We start from the raw sequence: 14,738 nt of genomic DNA on the forward strand, positions 1-14,738 counted from the left end.
GACAAAATCTTATGTTCTGTTACCTCCACAGCCACCTTCGGAAGCCATATTGGACTGCCTGTGCAGTCCGAGTACCTACGGTCTCGGTCGCCCAGGCAGTCCAAAAATTCTCCCACAGGCCCTTCCTCGTGATAAAGGAGGACAAACTCCTCCTCCTCCTCACGGGAAGGGGCCTCAAGCTGCTCCGTCAGTGACACACTTCCCACTAACGGAGCCTTTTCTGCTGGTGGCACACATCCCACCAGCGGTTCAGTTGGTGGCACAGGGACATCCACTGACTGTCCTCTGCTCCTCTTTTTCCTCTTTCTTTTAGAGGCTACGAGAGTAGGGACCTGCATCGGCATGCATGGAGGAGGGGGCACTACCCCCCACACACCGCCTCCTGTGCTGCTTGCCCATTTTTTGGTGAGCAACAATAGTTGCTCACCTTTCTTTTTCTTTTCGTGGAGGCAACTTCCTCCATGACTTCCACTGTCTCCCCCTCCAATGGGGAGGGCGGCAGGCACTTTTTCTTTTTTCTGCTCCCTGGCCTTACCATGGCCCTGGGGACAGTTCTTCCTGATATGGCCAGTCTCCAAGCATAGGTGATTGGGTCCAAAGTGTCAAAACAGCTTTTACCCTGACCCAATCAGCTACAGGCATCATTTTGACACTGAAGAGCTTGAAATTGCTACCACCCAGACCCCTGCGAACAGTATCTTTTATCCACTGGGAATTTATCCCGGGCGGCAGCCCACACACCCAGGCTCTTATCAGCTTCCTCCCACAATAATTTTACCACACAACCACCCCTGCACCTATGTATATACATATATTAAATATATATATATATGTGTGTGTGTAAGTATGTATGTATGTATGTATAAGTATATTTATATGTGTGTGAGAAAGTGTGTTTGTGTCTCCTTTTCTTTGCATTGCATAAACGTAAATAATTGTCACTGTGATACAAGCAATGTCATTCATTTCCAATATTCTGTGAGAACATGCCTGGCCATAGGGAAATATTACTTTACTTGAAAATAGGTGAGTGTTGGCAACAGGAAGGGTGTCCAGCCTTTGAAAACTTGTCTCAATAAACCCCATCCAAACCATACAAGCACAGAAATGTGAATGTTGAATGATGATGATGACGATGAATGATATATACATATATATATATATATACATATATATATATACACACATACATATATATATATATATATATATATATATATACACAAATATATATATATATAAATATATATATATATATATATATATATATATACACAAATATATATATATATAAATATATATATATATATATATATATATATATATATATATATATATATATATATATATATATATACACACACACACACACACATATATATATATATATAAAACAAATATTGTATATACAGTTTGTAATGACTACTACTTCGTAGCTTTAAGTTTCATGTCAATTACAAGCCTTTCATATAAAACAATCATTTGAATCTGAGACAAAAACTTCTTTTGCACAAATGTATAGAGTGACATGAAGCTTTAATTAATTCATGACAGTTATGAACCATCAGTATTCAACAACCACTACATATGTGAGTGTGTATATATGTATACACAAACACAAATACACATATGTGTGTGTACAAGACTCTGGTTAGTGTCACTATAGACACTTACAAACTATGGTGGGAAGGAATTTTTCACTGAAATTTTGTGTGTGAATATTTGTATATATTTTCTTGGGTCACAATGAATATCTATTATCTCTTTCTCTTTCTCAATATATGTGTGTCAGCCTTGTCCACCAACACCACTGTCTATTATCAACGCCAATATAACAAGCATCAACACAAAAACCAATACTACTGCCATTACCAAACCAACAATTCCTTAATGATAAACAATAGAATGAACAAGATAAGAAACTCCATCTAAAATAAAAGACAATGACATGAGGTAAACTGATACCCTTGTGTAATTTAAAATATTGAATGAAATGACTTTTATTTCAAGCCAATGAAGATTAACTTGAGACTGAACAACAACAATGCAATTAACAAGAAAAATATAGCCTTCACCAGCAACAATACTCCTGCCATCACGATCAGCAACACCAAAATGAATAGAACCAATGCTATCACCACTACCAACCCATCAACTTTTGAATAACCAACTAGCAATAGCAATAATGTTATCAGCTTCATAGCAATGTTTGCAGTTCCATATGTTGTATGTCAACACAACAGAGTGTGTATATGTATAAGTGTTTGTGTGTTTGCATGCATGTGTGTGTGAGAGTAGAGTGTGGAGTTTTAATGGCTTAGGCAAGAAGAGCAAAGGGCAAAGTATCCATGAACCTGGTATTCCTCAAACTAACTGTAATCACATGCTACTTTCTCCCACCTTACTGCTGCACCATATTCATCTTCTCATTTCCATTCTTACAGTTTTTGCTACAGAACTGTTCTTTACTGGTGCCATTTTTTTTTTTCATACTTATTTATTGTTGATAATTGTTGATCATTGCTGCTGTTGGATTTACCTACAATTGAAAATGTCTGGAAAGAGACCATCAAGTGGAATTGAAGACAATAGTGCAAAAAGGAACCACAAAGGGATTAATTATATTAGATATTAAACTTCATGTTTTAGAAAAGTTTGGCATGGAAGAGAAAATTTTTTAAGAAAAATTATAACTCCTCTGAACACTTACTACTCCTAGGCACCGCTAGATATTTATGGATTCCTTGTAAGTTCACAATGCACCCAAAGGAATACAAACACTGAGGTTCAGAATCACAGATCTAAGATAGGTCAATTCTAGGGAATTTTCTTGACTATAAATCATAGGCCTTGTACCTATGTTAGAATCATTATTATACATGTTAATATATTTTGTTATCTATGTTTTACAACAATTATTTTCATGTAGCAAACAAAAGAATTGTAATTTATAATTAGCAAATCTTTTCAATACATTTTATTAAATATATTTTAAAGTTAACATATTTTTATACAATGTTATTGCATCTGTATTTACATAAGGAGTCATAACCTGGAAGCTATACCTAAAGCCATGGTTTAAATGGAAAATTTACAAAGCTATTTATGAAGATTCATATAGCTCCTATCCATCTTTTGGTATAATTTGCTTCACCTCACCTAATTTCTGTCTTTTTTTTTTTTTGTCTGCTTTGAAACAATTATACAAAAATACATGTTAATCTGTTTTAGAATACAGAAAATTGGAGCAAAATTGGTTGACATAATAAACACAAGCTCACACAATTCTCTTGAATCCAGTATTATTTACTTTGAGTACGTAAGTTTTTTTTTTCACTGAATCGTTCTTGCTTAACATTTACTTTTTCCCCAAATTTTATGACCTGGATTCCTATAATTATAATAATTGGATAATTGAAAGTTACAATGAAACTTCAATAATAAAGGTCTGATGATGAAAAAAGTGAAAAAAATTCTCTAAGACTGCAGATATTTTGAAGACTAATGTTCATGTATTATGTATTATTCACTTCAGAGTAATTTTTTCCTGCTGATATGCACCAGCTTCAATATTCCTGCCACTTTTGGAAACAAAGCTTAAGATATTTAACTTTTATGTGGCTAAGTTCTGCCTTAACATCATTATATGCTAGCTTAAAAGCCACACTCTGTGCAGACTTTTGAGCTAGCTCCTGTGGAGAGCTAATTGGGCCTGTGGCCCAAAACTAAAGAGGGCTAAATTGCATGACTATAATACATCTATAAATACTATATGCCCCTGTGGTTTTTGATCAGAGGTTAAGGATGGATCAGAATTAGTTCTGTAATGCAATCATTCTATTGTTCCAGTCCCAAGTTGAATTCCAACTGTTGGCCAATTTGTCCCAACATTCTTATCTCAATGTAAAATTAATGAAGCAAATGTCATTTATCTCCCCCTTCATCTCTGACATTATCTGACAAACGCTACCAAGATGGTGTGAATCAGCCAAGCTTTACCTGCTGGAAATAGCATCCCAAATGCTTTTAAATTAGATCCCAATGCTGGCTGTTCAAGAACCAAATGAAGGGCAGATTTTCAATCCTGGGATCATCTTGATTCAAAAATGGTATAATATGTCTATGTACAGCAAATGTAGACTGAGATACAGGGATCCCAGATGGACAGACAAAATTTTGCTTTTATTATTATAAATGCCTGAAATTTCATGAATTCATTTCAGCATCATTTCGTTAATTCAGAACAGGACCAAAAAAAACATGCAAAATCATGTGAGTGTGGAGAATGTAGTATTGCAAAAATTAATTTTTACTTCCAAAAATTCTTGAATTTAGCAGGATCCAAAAAGAAAAAAACATTCCATGGTGTGAAATAGTGTGATCATTTTCCCAACAGCTGGTTTCAGTCATTCTTCTATAAGCAAACTAAAGACTATTGATTGAAATTTTCTAATGAACAACTAAAAAATATCATCAACAATGACATAACATTTGATGATGACTATCATGCTGTATTGTTGTCTTTTAGTTCCAGGTCAAACTAACCCAGCTAAAAGATGATCACAGATCTAGTCATGACTATCCCCCCACTCCCAGTTTTTTCCATGGGGTACTACATTATTTTGGTTTCGAAATGATATAACAGAAATTTGTAGTTTATTAACAACTTCAATTTTTTTTTTTTTTTTGAAACCATTTCATCAGAGAATGATGCCAAAGAGTAATCTTTGTTTAACTGATTAAATGACAGCCTTTTGCAAACAGACATCTCAAAAGGCAAGTTCATTATATTCCACCAATTAAAATTCAGATTTTCCACAAATAGATTGTTGCCCTTTTTAATTCAATTTTCATGACAACAGAAGCAAAAATATGTGTCTTTGAAAACATAACATATAGTGTAATACTAGTATAAAATATAGAAAAACATTTTATTCTTAAAATAAGTTAATATAGCCATTTTGTACACATTGCAGCTCAGTGTCTTGGTATTATCAGTCTGTGAGCATTTTGAACAGTTATAATTCAAATATATTAATCATCATCATCGTTTAACGTCCGCTTTCCATGCTAGCATGGGTTGGACGATTTGACTGAGGCCTGGTGAACCAGGTGGCTACACCAGGCTCCAATCTGATTTGACAGAGTTTCTACAGCTGGATGCACTTCCTAACACCAACCGCTCTGAGAGTGTAATGGGTGCTTTTACATGCCACCGGCACGAAGGCCAGTCAGGCGGTACTGGCAATGGCCACGCTCGAAATGGTGTATTTTACATGCCACCTGCACTGGCAATGATCTCACTCAAACGACTTTTCACGTGCCACCGGTACAAGTGCCAGGAAGGCGACGCTGGTAACAATCACGCTCAAATGGTGCTCTTGGCGCTCCACTGGTACAGGTGCCATCACGATTTCGCTTTCACTTGCCCCAACAAGTCTTCGCAAGCCGAGTTTAGTCTCCAATGAAGGAGACATTGGCATGGAGACCAGTCGTCAAATTTAGTTCGATTTCGATTTCACTTGTCTCAACAGGTCTTCGCAAGCGGAGTTTAGTGTCCAATGAAGGAAAGGTACGCATAAGTGGGCTGGCTACATCCCTGGCAGAGGCCTTGGATTTTGGTCTTACTTGGCGTGCTGGGTCCTCTCATGCACAGCATATTTCCAAAGGTCTCAGTCAGAAGTCATTGCCTCAGTGAGGCCTAATGTTTGGAGGTCGTGCTTCACCACCTCATCCCAGGTCTTCCTGGGCCTGCCTCTTCCACAGGTTCCTTCAACCGCTAAGGTGTGGCACTTTTTCACACAGCTGTCCTCATCCATTCTTGCCACGTGACCATACCAGCACAATTGTCTCTCTTGCACACCACAACTGATGCTTCTTAGGTTCAACTTTTCTCTCAAGATACTTACACTCTGTCGGGTATGCACACTGACATTACTCATCCATCGGAGCATACTGGCTTCATTCCTTTCGAGCTTATGCATGTCCTCAGCAGTCACGACCCATGTTTCACTGCCATGTAGCATAGCTGTTCGTACACATGCGTCATACAGTCTGCCTTTTACTCTGAGAGAGAGACCCTTTGTCACCAGCAGAGGTAAGAGCTCTCTGAACTTTTCTCAGGCTATTCTTATTCTAGCAGCTACACTTTCAGTGCACCCTCCCCCACTACTAACTTGGTCACCCAGATATCGGAAGCTATCAACTACGTCTAGTTTTTCTCCCTGGAATGTGACAGAAGTTGTTTTCTGCACATTTTCAGTGTTTATTGCACCTGAACATCTGCCACATACAAAAACTAACTTCTTAGTTAACCTGCCTTTGATATTGCTGCACCTCTTATGTGTCCATAGCTTGCACTGGGTACATCTTATAGAGTTTCTACCTACACCTTTTCTACAGATCGAGCAGGGCCATCTACCTGAAGTGGTTTGTGTTTTGTTTACCTTCCCACTTATTAGGATTTTGGTTTTAGCTAGGTTGACTTTAAGGCCCTTTGATTCTAGTCTTTGCTTCCACACCTGAAACTTCTCCTCTAGTTCTGATAGTGACTCAGCAATTAGTGCAAGGTCATCAACATAGAGGAGCTCCCAGGGGCATCCTGTCTTGAATTCCTCTGTTATCGTCTGGAGGACTATGATAAATAGGAGGGGGCTGAGGACAGAACCTTGGTGGACCCCTACCTCTACCCAGAATTCTTCACTGTACTCATTGCCAACCCTCACCTTACTGACAGCGTCTCTGTACATGGCTCGCACAGCTCTCACTGACCATTCTTCTATCCCTAGTTTCCTCATTGACCACCTGCTAAGGGATCGGGGGATCCTGTCAAAGGCTTTCTCCATGTCAACGAAAGCCAGGTACAGAGGTTTATCCTTGGCTAGGTATTTCTCCGGCAGCTGTCTTACCAGAAATATAGCATCAGTGGTGCTTTTCCCAGGCACGAACCCAAACTGCATCTCATCTAAACTGACTCTCTCCCTAATTAGTTGGGCTATGACCCTCTCCGTGACTTTCATTACCTGATCTAACAACTTGATACCTCTGTAATTATTTGTATCTAAAGCGTCACCTTTACCTTTGTAGCAGTTGACTATAGTGCTGCTACACCAGTTATTGGGTATGACTCCTTCATGTATCACCTGGTTAACAATACGAGTGACTAGGCTATAGCCAACACTGCCAGATATTTTGAGCATCTCTGCAGTGATTCCTGATGGGCCAGCAGCTTTCCCTGTCTTCATACTCTTAATTGCTTTATCTACCATGGTATATATATATATAGATATATATATATATACACACACATCTGTATGTGCATGCGCATACATACATGCACACAAAATGAACTTCTGTTTCAGTTTCCACCAACTAAATTCCACTGGTAAAGTCTAAGTTAATTCCAGGTTATGATAGAAGATACTTGTCCAAGATGGCATGCTGTTGTATTGAAACCAGAACCACATGGCTGTAAAGCAAACTTTTTAACCCCTCAGCTGTAAATAAGTACTGTCTTGGCTACTAGGACTTATAGGACCAGTTACTCAGTTTAAATGATGTATAAGTGACTGAGAGCCTAACATTCCCTGGTACCCTGAACAGGGTACCTGTCTGTCACAGTGCTACTCATTTACAGCTGGAGCAATGTGGACTGGAGCAACGTGAATTTTTTAACCCAAAAACACAACACACTGCCTGATCTGGGAATCAAAACCACAATTTTGCAATCAAAGTACTACACTATAACCACTAGGTCACACACCTTCACTACAGCTGTACCAAATTTAATTTTTTTTTCTTCTTCTTTGGTTACTTACAATTTACAGATATCGGTTATTCAACACCCTTATCCCAATGATGAATTTTGCAATTGTCCTATGCCACCTAACATTTTTTGGAGACAATGTCACTTTAGACATTATATAGCAGCTGAGACTGTGTAAGTAGAATAGAGGTGGAATAGAGGACAAGAATGAGGACATGTTAAAAAAATACAATGAAAAACAGTAAGAAGAAAGTAGAACAGCAGCAGGATTGGATAAAAGTAAAAGAGGGTGTGTTTAATAAAACTAAGGAGTATTAGCACTAATATATGCATTTATACTACTCTCTGAATGGTTTTCTTTGTATTTTAATTTCCCTGTTATCATTGATATCATTGATATGTATTTTTACTCTACTGTCATTCATTAAAGGAAGAACAGAAAATAAATGACATATGTCATTGCCAGGAACATTAACATTAACCAATCCAAAGACCCTTCCTTCAGTTATGCAACAGTGCTAATGGGGAATGAAATTTTCTTCACTGATGACAATCCCACCAGTTAGATGGAGCTATGATGGGTGAATAGAGAAGAGGGGTTGGGACAATATAAGTGGCAGGGGAGTGAGAAACTATAGTGGGTGAGGAAAGAAGTCAGAGTATGAACAAGAGAGGAGAAAAAAGTAGTAAAGAGCTGAATGTAAGTGAAAAAAGATGAAGGGAAGAGGAGAGGATCATGAGTGGTAAAACAGTAAGAGTAGAATGTATCCCACTCATCCTGTATTAATTACTACATATATTAGTCAGATATCAACAGGAGAAAGAATATTATTAGTCACATCAAAATGAAGCCTTTATACTGAAAGTTCATGTGTCAAGGAAGCTGCATAGCATATTAGGTGGCTATGTGTATGAATGTGTCTGTGTAATTCATATATACATATGTACATACACACACACACACACACATATATATACATTCAAAGATATATATATATACACACAGATACATATATGCACATATACATACATGTATGTATGCATTTATATATGTGTATATGTGTGTGTACACACACAAACACATACACACACACATACATACATACACACATGTGCACATGCATGTACACACACACAGAGTCCACCAATAAAATGTATGCAGACTTCAAAAAAAGAAAAACATGGAAAAATACTTTATACTAAATTTATTCAGACATTATGAGAGAAATACAAGTTACCTTTAGCCTCTACAATTACAAGAGGTGCTGAAAATGGTGACCATTAGCTTCTGGCAGTTATTAGTGTGCAGAACTGCAGCTTGGGCAATGTTAGCTAATGTATCCAGTGGGATTGCTGCACATTCCATTTCATTTTCATTCCAAAGGGTCACCAGAGCAAACAATTTTCTCCAATGTACAGCATCCTTTAGGGTGCCCCATAAGTAAAAATCTGCAAGTGTTAAATCAGGAGAACATGCAAGGAATTCAGTTGCCCCTCAGTCTGTCCTGTCCAGTGTTTTTGCAAATTCTCATTCAGGTAAGTGTAGACATTTTGGCAGCAATATGATAGTGCACCATCTTTTGAAAGAAAAATTCATCATTTCCATAAATTGCATGTATGGCAAGTAAAATTAACATGTGCAGCTTGTCTGGGTGTGCTTGACCAGCAACAATAACTTCAAAGAAAAATGGTCCTATTAGACCTCTATGACACTCTACACCAGACAGGGCCGGATTTAAACCAAGGGGGTGCCCAGGGAACTTCAAATTCAGTGGGCCCCCTCATACACAAGAATTAAAATCTTGGAAAATTAGCAAATTTAAATCTCAAAACCCATGCATTGCATGTAATTATATTTGACAAGTTAGCAGAGGAAGTTTAAATAAATGGCAGAAAATGTCGCTTTATGGATACACTTTTCAAAATTGAAATTATTTTCTCACACATTCACTTGCAGTGTTTGACTTTTCCTTCATTATGAAAAGTACAATGAAGGAGGGAAGAGGGGGTGAGATTTTTTTTTTCTTTAACGTGAGTTACAAATGTTTCAGAGTGTAGAATATGATAAAATGACAGAAAATTATGAAAAAAAAAAAATATCATTTTAGTGGTTGTTGTTATTCTAAAGGCACAATGAATGTGTGTGTGTGTGTATGAGCGTGTGTGCGTGTGTGTGTGAGAGAGAGAGAGAGAGAGGTTGGGGTGAATGAGAGACAAACATTTAAAAGAAATGGATTTTTAAAACTTTTGTTTTAAAAAAGCTTCCTTTCATTGTTTTGCAATGCATGAAAAAAAGGGAAAACCCTGACAAAAGTGAGGAAATTCCAACATATATGGGGCAGCTATTCTGAAAGAATTCCATTTCTCCATCAGATGACAAGACACAAATTCTGGTCTTCTTGTAGGCCTTTGCAATGGCAAGAACTAGTTCTTCTAGAATGCCATATGCTCAAAGGATCTTCAACATTTTGTAATGATGGATGCTGTCAAACCCATTGCTGGAGTCCATAAAGGTTATAATGGTGGGTAGTGGTCTTGATTTGACTCCTATGATACGCCACAGGGTTAAGATCTGAAATGTTGTGAATCTCCCTGGTCTAAATCCATTTTAATTTAGTTTCAGATGACTATCAAGCACCTGTTAAATCCTGTTGAGGATCATTCAGTGGATGATTTTGAGTGAAATATTGGACAGTGCAATTCCTCTGTAGTTAGTTTCATTGCTGAAGTTTCCTGATTTTCGGATTGGTATGAAGTTGATCTCAGACCACTGATCTGGATTTTCTTGGTTCTGCAACAGCTTATTAGCAAAATCCAGTATTATTCCATCCAGATTGCACCTCTTGATAACTTCATCAGGGCCAGCAGTTTTTACCTTTTTCAGTCAACTCTTGACACTGGCTTCTTTCAAATACTAGCTGGGGTGCTACAAGGAGATACATTTGCACCATATCTGTATTGGATTATGCAATGCATGATCCAACAGACAACAGTGATGAAGACCTTGGTTTCATCATAGACCGGCAAAGATCATAGTGAGTGCCAGCAGTAACTATCACAGACCTGAACTTCGCAGATGACACAGAACTCATATCTAATTGATCATGCTCAAAAGCTGCTCAGTAGCGTAATGACATCACCTGCTAAGACAGTACTGTTCACAAATGTCAAGAAAACAGAATACATGTCTTTCAAGCAATCAAGTGGCTCCAAATTGATTGTTGTTGAAGACTTCAAGTACTTAGGTGGTTAAGTGAACAGTTTGGAAGCAGGCGTTGAGATCAGGAAGGCATAAGTATGGACAACCAGTCACAAACTAAAGAAAATTTGGAACTCCAAATTTCCCAGGCAAATCAAAATCAAACTGGTCGTTGCAACTGTTGAATCAGTACTATTATATGGTAGTGAAACATGGACACTGACAAAGAAATTATCAAATGGGCTAAATGGATGCTACCCAAGGATGCTACAAATGGCTCTAAATGTGAAATGGCAGCAACATATGACATATGAATTGCCTTTATGGAGACCTGCTGAAAGTTAGCAAGAAGATCAGGCAAAGATGGCTGTGACTATCTGATCACAGCATGCATCACCCTGAGCTGGAGCGGCCAAATTAGTCTTGTAAGCAGAGGAATTCATTGTCATACTTACGTCAACAACTTGATTGCAGACACTGGCCTGGAATGTTTCCAGGACCTTGAAACAGTGATAATGGACCAAGAAGTGTGGCAGGTAGACTTTGTTGCTGCAGCCTGGATTGGAACCCAGCCATAATAAAAAATAATATTCCAAAAATCTGTGTGCCCCCCCCCCCCCAGTTTCTAGTGGTGGGGCACAACGAGTAACATTTACTGCATTTTTAACTTTGAGAAAAAAATATTTTTATAAATGCTCACCATTTAACAAAATCTACATCAGCTAAGCAAATTATCTTCTCTAAAATGCATTAAAAACATTGCAGCATTGCAACATATTCAGAACATTGTTTCAGAAAATTATCTCCATTCTCTTTACACATATAAAATGCAAATTTAGATGGGGAAAAATGAGTAAGGCAAGATAAGGTAAATTTGCCTCTTCAGTTCTCCAGAATTACATTTGAAAAAAATTCATACACATCAATATCCATTCTTAGAAACCAGAAAGATCAGAAATTCAACAAAAATTAAAATATCTAGGTCAAATGAAAGGGAATCGTGGAAAAATGTCATGATATGAAATTAACAAAACTTGACTAAATCAAAAAACTCAACATAAAATATTCTCTGTAGCTTTTTCATGATCTGCTGGAGTGGTTCTCAGCAGAATTCTAGTTTAAGCAACCCATGTAACTCCTCATAATGTTAATTTTTTGAAATTTTTGGAACAGTTTTGTGAATTTATGTTCTACACTTGAGAATTCATACAACTATGAAAAAAATTTTTTTTTTAATCAGTCGGAATTTTTTACTTAAATCCCAGCAATAGATTATTAAATGTGTTTATGGGGAGAAAGATATTGAAAAGCATCAATATCTTAGAGTGATCAAAGAAACAAGGAGGGTATTAGGTGGTTGTGAGACATGCTAAAAATAACAGCTGAATAGCCCTTAAATCACACGCACACATACATGCATACACACACACACACATAGTTTTCAATGTCTCATTGAAATAATGAAATTTACAATGGCAATATATGTGTGCATATTTGCATGTGTATGTGTGAGTGTGCATATTTGCATGTATGTGTGTGTGTGTGTGTCTTTAATTGCCATTGGTCAATCTAAGGTCACTGTTCAGTCATGCGTTGAAAGAAGGAATTAGAACTAGAGACAATAAATAACTTCCTTCTATCAAGTTATTTATCTATCTTTATATACATTCATACTCTCCTCTCTCTCTCACACACAGACAGACACACACACACACACACATACACAAACACACTCACAAATACATACATTTTTGGAGTGTTTTGTTGCTTTCCTTTTGTCTGTCAATGTTCCAAAAAACAGCTACAATTGATTCCCAACTGTAGCTGCTTTGGGACTGGGTAGAATGTGCTATTTAATTGAATGAATTGATGTCACTAATGCAGTTAAAACGATTGTTATTTATCAAAAAAGATGAGCCATTACATTTTTAAAGGTATGTATGTTTTTCTATATGTGACAGTGGATTTTCATCGATGAGTTCATGAACCTTGGTTTTTTTCCCTAAAACTATATATTTATATATATATATGTGTGTGTATATATATATATATATATATATATATATATATATATATATATATGTATGTATATGTATATGTTTGTTCCCCCACCATCACTTGACAACCAATGTTGGTGCGTTTACATCCCAATCACTTAGCAGTTTGGAAAAAAGAGGCCAATAGAATAAGTACTAGGCTAACAAAGAATAAGTTCTGGGGTTGATCTGTTTGACTAAAGGCGGTGCTCCAGCATGGCTGCAGTTGAATGACTGAAACAAAAAAAAATAAAAGGATATACATATATTCATATATATATATATATAAGAAGCACTCCATCAGTGACGGCGACGAGGGTCCCAGGTGATAAGATAAATGGAACAGCTTGCTTGTGAAATTAACGTGCAAGTGGCTAAGCATTCCACAGACAAGTGTATCCTTAATGTAGATCTCAGGGTGATTCAGCATGACACAGTGTGTGACAAGGTTAGCACATTGAAATACACATACTGCTTATTTTCTTTAAATATGCCAAGGAGACTGCCTCAGTGCATTGCAAGGTAGGGCCACTCCTTCAAAAAGGTGGTTCCCTCACAGAAAACCCAATGAAGATAAGTGAAACACTGAATGAACAATTCAAAAGTTTCTTCACTCCACCCTTACAGCACATGAAAGTCAGCAGTCCTGTAGAATTATTTACCACTACAGATATAAAAAGGCAGGTAGTAATAATTGATTACATCAACATCAAAGCGGATGTAATAAGCCAATAGATGATGTAGGTGCAAACTCAGCTGCTGGCCCTGATGGATTCCCAGAAATCCTTCTCAAGTCATGCAAATGAGCCCTTGGAAAACCACTGCAGCTTCTTTTTCAGAGCTTCCTTGCCAAAGGTAAGCTCCAGAGCAAACTGAAGAAGGGAATAATATGCCATATTCATAAAGGAGGAAGCAGAGCAGATGCTAAGAGCAATAAACCTATCTCTCTGACCTCACACATCAGCAAAACCATGGAACGAATAATCCGAAGGAAATTAATTGCATTTCTTGAAGAGAATGACTTGCTGACTGATACCCAACACAGTTTTTAACCAGGTATAGCTGTCTGACACAGCTCTTGTAGCACAACTGGGTGTTAAAGCAGCTGCTCAACAACTCAAATATGGATGTCATATATCTCAACTTTGCAAAAGCCTTTGACAAAGTTGACTATGTTAGGATATGTCACAAGCTGCATAATCCTGGCATAGTTGGAAAACTTGGAGAATGGCTACATGACTTTCTAAAGATAGAAGTTAGGTAGTGGTGGCCAAGCAAACACAAATAACGAATGGTGTTCCATAGGGCACTGTCTTGGGGTCGCTGCTATTCATAGAGGCTCTCTCATACATACCCTCAGCTGCTCAGATAATCACCCTTGCTAGCTATGTAGATGACACAAAAGTTTTTCAGAGGATACAAAACCCTGGAGATGTTGCACATCTGCAACAAGTGCTGGACACAGTATACAGGTGGGCTGAGGAAAATAAAATGCAGTTTAATGTTGAAAATTCCAAGCCCTGCGCTACCAACACACAAAGCTCAAGGAAAAGCAGACAGGATACACTAGCCCAGGAGGGATTGCAATCCCTGAATTAAAATTAGTGCATGACCTGGGCATGGACATGAATATAATGTATCTTTCCAGGTGCATATTAGTAAGTTGGCAATAAAATGCAGATGGCTGGCTGAATAGATCCTTCAAACTTTTAAAGTGGTTACCAAACAGTGTTGAATT

The sequence above is a fragment of the Octopus bimaculoides genome, chromosome 5, assembly GCF_046866305.1.
Source record: "Octopus bimaculoides isolate indiv1 chromosome 5, ASM4686630v1, whole genome shotgun sequence".
In the NCBI taxonomy this organism is placed as follows: Eukaryota; Metazoa; Mollusca; class Cephalopoda; order Octopoda; family Octopodidae; genus Octopus; species Octopus bimaculoides.